The sequence below is a fragment of the Impatiens glandulifera genome, chromosome 4, assembly GCF_907164915.1.
Source record: "Impatiens glandulifera chromosome 4, dImpGla2.1, whole genome shotgun sequence".
Taxonomy (NCBI): domain Eukaryota; kingdom Viridiplantae; phylum Streptophyta; class Magnoliopsida; order Ericales; family Balsaminaceae; genus Impatiens; species Impatiens glandulifera.
Genome location: NC_061865.1, coordinates 5,656,942 through 5,659,341, shown reverse-complemented (window position 1 = coordinate 5,659,341; position 2,400 = coordinate 5,656,942). Strand labels below are relative to the sequence as shown.

Genomic DNA, 2,400 nt, shown 5'->3' with positions numbered 1-2,400 from the left:
AATTTCAAATATTATTTCAATCTTTAATCCACACTACAACAAAATTGACTTACGGCGACGCTTAAAAAGACTTCTGCCAACCCTTAAAAGCGTCGCCAAAAATATTACCGACACTTATTCTTGCGTTGCCAGAAGCAGGGTGGGCGTAAGTTATAGCAACGCTAAATTAAGCGTCGGTAAACTTAATTTAAGCGTTGCTAAAAGTATGTTTAATTTTTAACAATTCTTTTATATTGATTTATTTTACAATTTTACCTGAACATTTTTATTTTTAAAGGATACGTACCTGAATTTAAAGGAAAATAGTAAAGAGATTCAACAGTAACATTATCAGAAATCAGAATTAACAATTTCATTAACAGATTCAATACTAACCCCAAATCTAATTGCTAAAGATTCAATACTATCACTCTCTCCCATCACGTAACCCATTGGGTAGTTCCGCAACTCACTCGAACATCCACAAAACAGATTTAACGAAACAATTGATCCAGCTCTAGCCGCCCTAGTATAATTAGGAAGAAAAGCTAAACCCTTGTATGCATCGATCTTAATATCGTGAAGAGATCCTCTGTTTTCCCTAATTGTAAACGTCATATTCGTCAAATAATTATTTAATAACGGACAACAGGAACAATTCTTACGGATGAAGACGCAATCTCGACCGTTTCATTCGACTGTGATATCGTGTGGAAGCACGTCGAACATGGATTGGAGCAGTTGAAGTGTCTCGTTTGCGTTTGGCTTGAAGGCGAGGAAGAATGAGGCAATGAGCATACTCGAGATGAATCGGAACACAGATAACACAAATCTAGAATTGTAGAATTTGATTGAGATGAATATTTTACATACATAGAAATAGAGATGAGATGAATGGAGAGACTACTCACGAATTGGCTGCTGCAGAGAAGACGAACTGGCTGCTGTGAAGAAAGAACTGATTAGGTTAAAAAATAACAAAAATGAATTTGGGATTGAATTTGGGCTTTTCTACGTATAGAATAATTCTTAATTTTAAAAAATATATAAGTTAATTTTTTTTAAAATATATATAATGTTTAATTATTTTATTTTTAGTTTATATTATTTTTTTTACTTTTTGTTTAATTAAATTTAAATAATTATTAAATAAAAAATCAATTTTAATAAAAAAAAATTAATAATACTATAAAAATTAAAAAACTATGTTATATAAAAAATAATAATAAAATTTTAAGTCAATTTTAATTTTAAAAAAATTTAAATAATGAAATAAAATATTTTTAAAGTTTAAAAGTAAAACATAAAAATATAAAAAATTAGAATAGTTAAATTATAAGGTTATTATGAAAGTTTATAAATATATATTAAAAAATAAAGGTGGTTGTATAGGTACAAAGGTGGGCAAAAGTTTTTTTATCTTTTAATTTTTACCCACGCTTAATATGCGTTGGCATATAAGCGTCGCCAAAAGTCTTTTTTGTTGTAGTGATAGTTGAATTCTATTTTCCTTCCCCGCAATGAGTTTTGGAATTTCGCTTTTGTTTACTTTTAAATTGGTAAGAATTAATAAATAATGTAATATTATTTTATGTGTTCATTTAATGAGTTGTTTATAGGACATTTAAATTTCATGCATTATTATATGTGAGCGGGGGTGATGATGATGGTTAATTATCAAAAAGAAAGTGCATTAAGTAATTTGATCAATATAAAAATAATTATAATAATAATACTTTAAATACTAATTTTAATATTTTTATTTAATTATTTAATTTTGTTTAAAGTTTATAAATAATTATGGTTAGTTTGCCCAATTAAATATTAATTTTGGGACAATTTAAATATATATATATATATATATATATATATATATATATATATATAGAATAACTTTATAATTAGATCATGATAAGTATATATTTTTGGATTCATCTCTAATAATCATAACGTACAGCTTAATAGAGTGAGAATCTCAAAATATCTTCTCCTTCACCACAAAATGGGTTTTATAGTTTAATTTGGCTTATAAATTTGAACAAAGATTTGGAGTTTGGGCATAATTAATTTGAAATTATAGTTATTACTTGAACTTAATCTAATGTAAACAAATATTTAATTTTTTCTATTGGGGTGAATCAAACCCAAACCAATGAATGTAGTTTATTTTAAAATTACTAAGCTAGTTATTATTTGTGTATTTGTTTTTTTGTTATTTTATTTTTTTATATGTAGTTAGATTACTTTAATTTGGATTTTGTCTATTTCTATACTAAGAGTCTTTCTTATAATTTTAAGATATATTATGGTTGATATGTGAAGGGAAAAAAGATTGTATTATGGTAAGTCAACTAAATAGATTGTGCAACTTTTTTTTTTACAAATTAAACATTAAAACCTTATACTACTTTCTCAATTTTG

The 2,400-nt window shown here is 25.7% G+C and overlaps 1 long non-coding RNA gene across 1 annotated transcript; it reads right to left on the bottom strand.

Annotated features, from left to right (window-relative positions):
• Positions 1-437: 437 nt before the first annotated feature.
• Positions 438-980, bottom strand: LOC124933559. Its single transcript, XR_007098995.1, has 3 exons — positions 891-980; positions 645-811; positions 438-505 (listed from the first exon to the last, which is right to left on the bottom strand). It is a non-coding gene; the product is annotated as an uncharacterized LOC124933559 (long non-coding RNA).
• Positions 981-2,400: the final 1,420 nt, after the last annotated feature.